Below are 10004 nucleotides of genomic sequence, written 5' to 3' on the forward strand. Positions count from 1 at the left end.
CTCCAGTAATGTACCGCCCTTACCGCCTAGCGCACTCGGAAAGGTAGGCTGTGCGAACTATGATCGACGAACTGAAAGAGGCTGGAGTGGTTACGGACTCTAACTCTGCCTACGCGAGCCCTATCCTACTTGTAACAAAAAAGAGTGGTGAGAAACGGCTTTGCGTAGACTTCCGAGCCCTCAACAAAATAACCAAGAAGGATAGGTATCCGCTGCCATTAAATGACGGCCAACTTGACAGGCTCCACGACAAACGATTTTTCACGAGCCTAGACCTTGCGTGCGGTTATTATCAGGTGCCTATCAATGAAGAGAGCCGAGAGAAGACGGCGTTCGTCACTCCAGACGGTCATTACGAATTCACCCGCATGCCGTTCGGACTTGTCAACGCACCGAGCGTGTTCCAGCGCATGATAAATACGATGCTCGGACCGCTCAGACACACAAAAGTCATGGCATACATGGATGACTTACTGATTCCCTCGTCATTTGAAGAGGGATTAGAAAACTTGACACAGGTGCTTGAAGTCCTGCAAGCTGCCGGCCTAACGTTGCACTTGAAAAAGTGCTTGTTCTTCCAAGAGAAAATCAGATACTTGGGTTACGAGATTTCGGCTTCGGGCATCAACCCCGACAGCCTCAAGCTGAAAGGCATCGCTAATTTTCCTACACCGACAAACGTCCATGATCTCCGACGTTTTCTGGGCCTTTGCAGCTATTTCAGACGGTTTGTGGCCGGATTTGCTAAGATAGCAAAACCACTTACGACCCTGCTTTGTAAGGGACAGTGCTGGTGCTGGAATGATGATCAAGAGGCTGCATTTAGGGAACTACAAAGACACCTAATGAGTAAGCCAATGCTGGCACTTTACGCACATGGAGCGAAGACTGAAGTGCACACCGATGCGTGCAAGGTTGGTCTCGGGGGAGTGCTATTGCAGCAGCAAGCGGACGGTAAAATGCATCCCGTTATGTATGTCAGCCGTAGCACTACGAGAGACGAGGAACGGTACCACTCGTACGAACTTGAGGCGTTAGCGGTTGTATGGACTATTGAGAAGCTTAGGCCATACCTGTACAGAACCGAGTTCCTCGTTGTTACAGACTGCAACTCTCTCGGGACTGCCTTGTCAAAGCAGGATCTGGTGCCACGTGTGGGCAGGTGGTACCTGAAACTGCAAGAATACACGTTTGATGTAGAACACCGACCGGGAGCTTCAATGAGCCATGTTGATGCCCTCAGCAGGGCGCCTGCCTCAGAAGCTGAAGAGACTGATGTTGCAAGAGGCATTAATGCCTTTGTAACGGAGCTCACCGACGACGACTGGTTGACACTAGCACAGAAAACGGACTCTACGTTACAGTCTATCGCAGACACCCTGAAGGGATCCTCGAAGACGAAAGAAGCGCACCGCATAAGAAAGGAGTATGCCCTGGTAGAAGGCGTGCTTTTTAGGAGATCATCCAACAACGGTGAGGAGCGCTTGTTATGGGTGGTGCTACGAGCGGCACGTTGGCAAATTGTGAGACGGTGTCACGACGATGTGGGACACTTCGCAGTTGACAAAACTATGGCCTTGCTAGAAAGCAAATATTGGTTCCCAAGAATGCGACGTTACGTAAAACGGCACATCTCATGCTGCTTGGAATGTTTGTATCAAAAGGCTCCTTCCGGAAAAAAGCCGGGAAGGCTGCACAGCATCGAAAAAGTGGCCGTGCCTTTCGATACAATCCATATAGATCACTTGGGCCTATTTATCCGCAGCACTAGCGGCAATATACGTCATTGTGGCATTGGATAGCTTTACGAAGTTTGTGACCATTCGCGCTGTGAGAAGCACAGCGTCAAGCTATGCAAAGGGTTTTCTCCGAAACCTTGTTGCCACTTTCGGGGCTCCACGAAGACTGATCACCGACCAGGGAACCGCTTACACCAGCCGACAGTTCGAGAAGTACTGCAAGTCGCTCAACATAATTCACGTGAAGAACGCAACGTGCAGGCCTAGAGCCAACGGGCAGGTCGAGAGGTACAACCGAATGATAACGCCCGCCATTGCCAGTCTATCAAAACGAGGCAACGGAAAGGACTGGGACGAAACTCTAACGCAGGTGCAATGGGGAATCAACAACACCGTAAATCGAGCTACGAAAGCGACGCCATTCAGTCTGCTTTTCAACTTTCACCCATGAAACGTGACAGGAGACCCAGTTGATGACGCCATCGCACTGGAGCTTGACGCCAGCCTACTTAAGCTATGGGAGACGGCAATTGACAATATTCGTCAGGACCAGAAGAAACAGAGAGAGAGCTTCAACAAGCGACGAAAGACAGCGCCCAGCTACCAACCAGGCGACATGGTGTTGGTCGAGAGGGAGCCAGTTTCAACGGGAGAGTCGCGCAAGCTGTGCCCAAAGTACAGGAGACCGTACATGGTCGTGGAAACGCTTCCCAACGACCGATGCAAAGTGCAAGACTTCTCCGAAGTACAGCGTACCCGGCGATTCTACAAAGTCGTCGTGGCGGCGGACCGGATGAAGCGCTTCACATTGGGAACCGCGGTCAGCGATGATTCCTCTTCAGAAGACACCGAAAGCGACGAGGGCCAAGCGGCCTACGAGTAAAAAAAAAAAAAAAAAGAAAACGCAAGACCCCATTCCAACCGAGGGCGGTTGAAAAGAAAAGGATGGCCAAATGTTGTCGACAGAGACGCCATGCATGTTCGGCCAACGGACGGAATGTGTGCAGACCCTCTCCGGGGTCCCGCCTCGGACTCAACGGGGGGTGCTCTGCTCCGCGCTGTGAAGTAGCTCTCGGGTTACGCGGGCATTCCGACCCCGGGCATCTGGTGTGAGAGGGTGTGCGGAGAGGGACCGAGTGGACCGTGCCGCCACCGAAACGAACCCTTTTCGGGCAGTGTGTGTTCTGTACGCCGTGCGAGCGAGTGTTGTAAATGAAGGGACAATAAATCTGTTCCGTTGTTTTGGTTTTGACGTCTGTGTTGACTACACATGTGACGTTTTTAAGCCACGCACGAAATGAATGAGGGCACGGATCGGCGACGGCTGGTCTAGGGCAGTGCCGCGCCATTTCTCCAAAGGCGTGAGCGTCTGCGGTGATTGCTGCCACGCCAACGCATGAAGTTTGCAAGCCATGTGCTTGAAAGAACGAGAGTGAACCAATGCAGCTGTGGTGTTCGAAAGAGGGGCAAAACGCGATAAAGCGAAGCCGAGCTTTCTGCCGAGCTTTATCTCTCCCCTTCCTATCTCTTTCCCAGTCTTCATTCGCAGCAACATGCACTGCGCATGTGCGGACAAGCCAGCTTAGTAGCTCAGCCCATGGTAGATGCTTTCTTCAGTATGTGTTGTGAACGTTCTGCACACGGCGGCTGACGTGCGATGCGTGTCTTGCGCCGTCATGCTGAACGTGCATAAGCTACGGCGGCTGCGGGTGCTAAGCAGCGGCAGTTCTTTTTTTTTCGTGGGAGTTGTTTATTCTTGCCGTCATGTTGAACGTGCAGCGTAGCATATGCTATGGCGGCTGCGGATGTTAGGAAGCAGCAATTTTTTTGTTTTCTTTTTGGAGAGTCATCCTTACTTGTGCTGAACGTGCGGCACAGTATAAGCTATGGCGGCTGCGGACATTGAGAAGAGGCAGGTTTTTGTCTTTTTTTTGCGAGAGCCATGTATTCTTACATCTATAAATCTATGAAAGCACGCGGCCAGCTTCGATTATGACACCGAATTTTAGCATTGTTCGCTTCAAATGTCATTTGTAGCTATCACGCTTTCCAATGATTTTGTGGCAGTGGACTATGCCCGACCCAAGGACGGCAGGCTTTTTTTTTTGCGAGTCGTCCATTTTTACATCTATAAATCAATGAAAGCATGTGGTCAGCTGCAGTCATGACACCGACTTTTAGCATTGTTCGCATCAAATGGCATTTGTAGCTATCACGCTTTCCAGTGATCTTGTGGCAGTGGAATATGCCCACCACAAGCACAGCATGATAAATCGAACCAGGCCTGTGCAATCAAGTTGAAACGGAGGAACACGCTACTGGACGTTTTTTTTTTTTTTTCGAATTCTCGGGGGGAAAAGTGGGGTGTGGGTTCATCATGCGAGTGGGTTGATTATGCGACAAATACAGTATCATTTTTCATGATCACAAGTAGCATCTCAAGCCAATTTCTGTATATCGAATTGCCAATATATCGAACAATTTCACGATCCCCTTCGAGTTCGATATATCCGAATTTGACTGTACAAACATTCAAGGTACTCTCTTTGATCAGTCGCTAAATGCACAACATTCCAGTGGGCTTGCAATTCGTAACTGTGAAACAACGTATCTTGTGTACTGCAGCTCACCCTGAGCCTCATTATTAGTATTGTTTACTAATATACTACCGTTTAATACAACTTACTACTTACTACCTATCAAAAATTGCTGTACAAGCTTTAATTTCAATGAACGCGGTAAGTGGTACTAATGCATAATGCATTCAAGTTGAAAGATGTAATCTGAATTTGCAAATGAAGAAAGGTATAAGCACTGTTAAATTCAAATGCAAGGACCTTAACAAAAAATGAACCTGTGTATATGCAGTCCAGATGCATCTCAATAGCTTCAAATTTGGCATGCTCTATTTTGGAGTTTGCACAAGGTTGTGCACAGCAAGTGTTCACAACAGTAAAATCACAGCATAGATGGCACGTGATCTGTGAGGCTTGCCTTGCTGCTGGAGAGGTTATGCTTTTTCACTGTGGCTATGTCCAAAGTTATCTGCTGTCCTCGTACCAGGTGGCCTCAGGTTTTTAAGCAGATGTGGACATTCAGCCAAGAAGTAGAGTCACCTTCCTTCACCACAATGAGGAGGGCATGACACGCTTGGTTTCCCATATCCTATCACTTGGATGTCACAGAGTCACCAGATGGCCGTGTTGCCTGGTCCCATATCAGTTACTACTGCACCGATCGTAATGCCACCGTCTTCCACACGGCAAATGATTGCAAAAAGGCAACTTTTCACCTCCTCTGCATTGAATGAGGAAGCTGCAAGGAACAAACATCACGATGAATAATGTATCAGATAACATATGACATTTTAAAATATCCTCATATTCCTATCGCAAAATGCAGCGTCTTCCAGTATGAAACCAGCATTTTTTTTCTCATTGGTTTGTGCTATGAATACTAGCACTGCAAGATTCACTGGAGCTTAGATATGAAGACACTGGTAGCACTAGTATGATGGAAGAAAATACTGGGACTTGGTTTATACAAACTGGGTGTGCCACTGGTATCCTTCATGGCACTCGGAAATGTGCTGTACGCATGCTCTGGAGCCAGACTGCTCCCAGTATCATTATGGAAATAGTCGGAAGTCCGAAAACTGGGGAGCCGAGACAGGGCAAATGAAAAAATATTGTCCTGCTAATCGCTGTTATCACGAAACACATTGGGCACCTGAGTTGAAAATGAAGGCAGATTTATCTTCATTCGAGCATTTAGATGAGCAAGTCTACCTTTAAGTGACCTCGATTGGTGCAGCTATGATCCGCACGTCATTCACTATGTCAAGCAATTAACTGACAACTGAAAAAATATACTAATAATGTAGGCTACTGTAAAAAACTTGATCATTTTTTGTGATAGCACTGGAACACTGATTACCACCAAAATGCTCAATGTGGCTTAATCGCTGGCTTCAAATAAGGTCGAAACATTAGCTAGCGCACCCCTTACCGGCCAAGCAGAAACAACTGATTGAAAGAAATAAAATGGGAAAAAAAATTGTCTGGCGAACAATGAACCACTGGGTGAAAAAAAGAACATACAGCCCTTGCAATGCAAATCCAGTATGCGTTTCTCCCTTTTTGCACTCTTTCCTGCACTATGTATGAAGCAGCTAGCTAAGCCCTCGGTCATTACCATGCTTTCTGAAATGTTTACAGATGACTAAGATTTAGTTACAACCAAAATATGACTAAATATTCCTTGAAGTTTTGTGCTGGAGCTTAGTGTTTAGCAGCAATTACACGCGTGGTAGCAGAGCACGACCAAACAGCCGACGCTCTTGAAACTCTACGTGTTAAAATGTTTTGCATGCACATCATAGTGCACATAGACATCCAGAACATTACTGTCAAGTTTCGAAAGCTAGCAGCATGCTCCAGTGCTCAAGACGTTGCAGTCATTATAGCAGTATCCATAGCCTCTACACTTCGATACATAAAAGTCTCAACACCAAAATAACGAAGCAGACTTAAAATGCAAAAGTAATGATATGCATTTCAGTTATCTACATTGTGTAGCAGTTAGCGTCTATTACTGGTAAACCCAGGGTCCCTTGTTCGAATCCTGTCAGCGCTTGGCACTGAACTTTTTTTTTTTATTCTACTTGAGCTACTTTATTCTTTTTTAGTTTCTATTCAAGGCTTTTTTTTCCCCTGGGCGACCGCTGCCACCCATACGAGCATGCCAGTAAGCCACGTCCCAGTATGCATCATCCCAGTGTCCAGCGCCACATTGATCCGATAATCAGGTATGGCGCTGGGACGTTGGGCCCCAGTGGCACTGGGTTTCGCAATAGGGATATTAATGCACTGCTGGAATTACATTAGAGCAAAGCATAGCACTTATAGGACACAGCTACACAATACAGTAAATTGATAGCATCAGCAAAAATATCAGCTCCAGTCTTTATTATACACCAACATCCTGACCCAATTTCAGCCGATTCATGGCCCTGCTGCCCATGTTTTCCTCCAGGCTGACCTTGACATATGTCAACACTGGACTGAGGAATTCAACTATCTTGTCAATGCAGATAAGTCCTGAACAATGACGCTCACTGGACTTTGCTCTCCTCTTGACATACAGATCCTTGCTCTTGAACGTCATGAAATCAGGCTTGTAACCTGAGCAACTGTGCTTGGTGTTGAGCTAGATGTGCAACTGTCATTCACAGCCCATGTCCACCAAAAGTTGGCAAATCTCACCTTCCACACAATTAATGGAATGCCACTAAACACGTTGCAGCAGCTGTACACAGCTCTCAGTTTGCTGGTAAATGATGCTATGGAAGGAACAAAATATCACTATTTTGCAGTACGTTGATGTGCCACTTTACTAATAAAAAATAAAGCAGCAGTTTAGTTTGGCTAAGCATACGTATACATGCAGAAGTATTATTTGCACTCGTCTAGCTAAGTTATGCATCGCTTAGCTTTGCTTTACACATCTTGCCACATTTAGGCAAGTATTTACTGGGTGCTCTAGTTTTTTATCAGGATGAAGGAGAACTAATTAAGGTTTTCAGGTTTGTCAGAGGAGAAGACACAAAAGACAACTTTCACAGTGCAGTATGAAAGACTGGCCGCTCAGCATGTAAGGGAACTGGCTACCAGGATGGTACAGTGGTCTAATGCAGTGGCCAGCAAAGCTGATCTCTCTGCCGTGGTCCTAGTTTGAAACACACTGGCACCGAGGTTTTTCGAGCAGTTGCAGGAAGGAGGCTTTATAGCTATGCCAGCAAAACATTTTTAGCTTATCCAACCCTGCATGGCAACATGCTGTTGCTTTCAGCCTGGCCATATGTAAAACCATTGATCGAAATTAAAATGCAACTATCCAGTCACTTACAAGTGAAGTGGTAGGCCACTGCCTGTTTCCATCTGCTTGTGATGCCAGCCAGCATAAAGACCAGTCCATGTGCACCAAGTTCTTTTTTGGCAAAATTTGATGGGCCTATTGTTGGCTGTCCTGAAAAATCCAAGCGCAGTGTTATATCAAGGTGCATGCATGCTAGAGACCAAATAAGGAGAGTATAAATTGAAAGAAACCTTCTGTGCCAATTTAATGCATTTAGATGGCTCTTGCTCTCACAAAAGCTCTCATTTCTGACTTAGAATCTGTTCAAAACCGCGGTTGTCGCTTCATACTTTCCAACTATCATCGCACTAGTAGTGTTACTGCCATGAAAGCTAACCTTTCCCTCCCCCTTCTTTCTTATCGCTGGTCAATAGCTTCTTTGTGTACTTTTCACAAGATTTATCATAATCCTTATCTTAAAGACAAGTTATTAAAAAGACCACCATATATTTCAGCACGCATTGATCACCGGCACAAAGTTTGCATCCCTCCTTGTCACACAAGATGTTTTCATGATTCATTCATACCTAGAACTTGTGTCAGCTGGAATCACCTTCTCCATAATATTGCTGAACTTACTGATGCTGTTGCCTTTTGAAATGCTATTATAGATTTTATATAAGTGCGTGCCTGTACTACTTTTAATTTATTATCTGCTGCTTTTTTGTGTCTTTTCATGCATGTTATACCCACTCCCCTCTGTAGCACCTAACGGCACTGAGGGTAAAATAAATAAATAAATGCAATTAAAGTGCCACAAATAGATGCCTTCAAAGTGCAAAATGTCATGCTGACAACCTAGTTGATTAAATTCCGTGATAAGCATTTTGTCCGAGCACCTTGGACTAGTCCCAGCATGCAAAGGACTTTTGAGGTTTCCAGTTTCTGTACGCACAATACTGATCTAGTGTGATAATATCAATGCGAAAATTCTGACAAAATATTTGCTGCACCTATAACACATCCTGATGCATCATAATCCAATTGAGGCAAAATCTGCCTTTCATCTACCAAAAACAGGCATTCCTTTCTTTTTGAGCCATGGCAGCCACCCTATCCTTCAGGGCAACAAAACCTCATCCAGAATCCCTGTGGAAGTAAGTACAGTTATGGAGCAAATACAAGTGAGAATGTTGTGAGCTTTAAAGTTAAAAGACTGAAATTTACCTGGCCTGAGCTTGATGTGCTCAGTGTGGTTCTGTAAGATCCTTACTAATGGCAAGGAGACAAATCTCCTTCACAAAATCGTACCCTTTGGTTCCACAAGCAACCTTCACGTGGAGAGCTTTTTGAAGTGTACCAGGAGACCATGAGCCTCCTCTCATTGAGCCCTTTGGTAAAGCCTTGATTTGATCATTTGAAAGGATGCGGCCCAGGGACTCATGGAGCTTATCGCTCTCATTTTCTGCTTTTCGACGCCGCTTTTGCTCCAGGTTGAGCCGTTGCTCCAGCTCTAGCACCCGGTCTTCTTTCGAGGTTCCTGCACACAGATAAAAATGTGTTGGCTGAAGACACACTTCAGGCTTAACCACAGCGCAAAAAGTGCAATAGTTCAAGTGACAGAAAGCGAATCTGTGGCACAATAAGGGCTGGCTACCCAGTTTGCTGTTAGCAATACTAGGCTCAGAAAGTGGACCATTGTCTCACCTTCCAATGCTGAAGTAGCCTGCCATTCAGATGGTGCGCAAGGGGTCGTTGGCTACTCTGTCATTTCCATTGCCCCAACTTCCAATGCTAAAGCAGATTGTCCTTTGGGTGGTGCGTAAGGTGTCGCTGGCTGCTCTGGCATTTCCAATGGTAAAGGAGGCTTCCCATTGGGTAGTGTTTTAGGTGTCGCTGGCTGCTCTGCAGTTTGCAAACCTACAGAATTAGTATTTTACAAAGGAAAGCCTAATGTTCAATCTTCATGCCCTTAGCTGAACACTAAGAGATCACGTATGTTGATACTGAATGCATTACCTGGGCAGTCACCGGTGTAGCACACTGATACGACTGCTCAGGTGTTACAAATCTTTTGTCACAAAAAATGCAGAATGAAAACTTTGCACCTCATAATTTTCATGCACGAGACATCTATTGTGTGATCACGCTGAATGCATTCACCCAACGTCGGTGGGGACGGCACAACAGCCATGCTGTTTTCCAGTGCCTGCAAAGGCATGCCTGAATGAACAAGAGCATGTTGACATTGCAATGAATGAAGAGTTAGTTCCAAACCTGCAGAATTAGTATTATACAAATAAAATCTTAATGTTCAGTAGTCATACCGTTTGCTGGACACTAAAAGATCTCATATGCTGATACTGAATGAATGTTCTGGGCAGTCACAGGCACACCACACTGATACGG

At 45.8% G+C, this 10004-nt stretch overlaps 1 long non-coding RNA gene across 1 annotated transcript; it reads right to left on the bottom strand.

The window, feature by feature from the left end:
* Nucleotides 1–4364: 4364 nt before the first annotated feature.
* Nucleotides 4365–9491, bottom strand: LOC146173269 (uncharacterized). The gene is made up of 4 exons (XR_014701938.1): nt 9303–9491; nt 8823–9135; nt 7647–7766; nt 4365–5054 (listed from the first exon to the last, which is right to left on the bottom strand). It is a non-coding gene; the product is annotated as an uncharacterized LOC146173269 (long non-coding RNA).
* Nucleotides 9492–10004: the final 513 nt, after the last annotated feature.

Source organism: Amblyomma maculatum, chromosome 11 (genome assembly GCF_055883805.1).
Source record: "Amblyomma maculatum isolate TAMU_Amacu chromosome 11, ASM5588380v1, whole genome shotgun sequence".
In the NCBI taxonomy this organism is placed as follows: domain Eukaryota; kingdom Metazoa; phylum Arthropoda; class Arachnida; order Ixodida; family Ixodidae; genus Amblyomma; species Amblyomma maculatum.